Genomic DNA, 1045 nt, shown 5'->3' on the forward strand with positions numbered 1-1045 from the left:
TTGTTTATTACGTGTGCAGCTAGCTGAACCGGTCCAACGGCCCTGTTTCTTACCGATGGATGGACGACAGATGAATGGGCCGATCGGCAGGTGGGTGGGTGAGTGGCCTGGCTAATTGGTTAACCAATCCGCGGCGACGACTGCACACGCGGTGTTCCTATCGATTCATCGACCAGCGTGGCTGAGTCACACGCACTCACAGCCACTCCGTTGATGGGAGCGTCAATGACGTTGAGTGATGATTGCGACTTCGACATTGGGTAATTGCTTGTGCTAAATGATGTGGTAGCAGAGGGATTGGTGGACGGGTTCAAAAGAAGGGCAGTAGGCGTAGCATGTTCCCTGCATGGGGAGTAAGCAATTGGATGTATGAATGCTCCCTTGGAAGAGGAGGCGTGGTTTAAACGGAAATTTGCTCTGCATTAGCTGGTCTTTAGAGAAGAACTCCTTTGTTTTACAGTAAATGCATCAGTGTGGATGAAAGGCGGTGACCAAAGAAACGCAATTATGAGACACGCAAAATTAAAACTGCTGTTGGTGCGATGCATAGAACGTCTGAACGTCATGAGGAAGAGCTGATTACTTGGGATTGCTCAATTGCTGGCATCTTATTCCGTAGGGGTTTTACAGAGCCACGAAAGTTTTTCTCACACCACTGGGCGGTCACGATATACTCGTCAGAAATCCCAGCTGCAGTCGCTTCTCTCATTCTGGGGCCGCGTTGTGTGACAAGCACTGACCGCTTTCATTTCACTAGGGTTCCTAATTAATCAGGTAAGGGCTATCTATAAGCGAACCGTAAGTGGCACTTGAGAAAGGATACTTTTGGTTAGTATCTCCCACCTCATTTCTCAAGGCAGACCACACGCGCCTCTTTTAAAAGCCTGTCCACAAGGCCTCTGTGTCTCCACAAGTGTTTTTAAACTTTTGCGTTGGTCTTGTACAGAGGCTAAACTGTAGCAACAGTTCCTCCTCGCTCCAACGCGTATACGTCACGCCCTCATTCGGTCACTGATTTCGCACTTTCAACATCAGAGATGTAAAG

The sequence above is a fragment of the Echinococcus granulosus genome (assembly GCF_000524195.1).
Source record: "Echinococcus granulosus chromosome Unknown EG_S00024, whole genome shotgun sequence".
In the NCBI taxonomy this organism is placed as follows: domain Eukaryota; kingdom Metazoa; phylum Platyhelminthes; class Cestoda; order Cyclophyllidea; family Taeniidae; genus Echinococcus; species Echinococcus granulosus.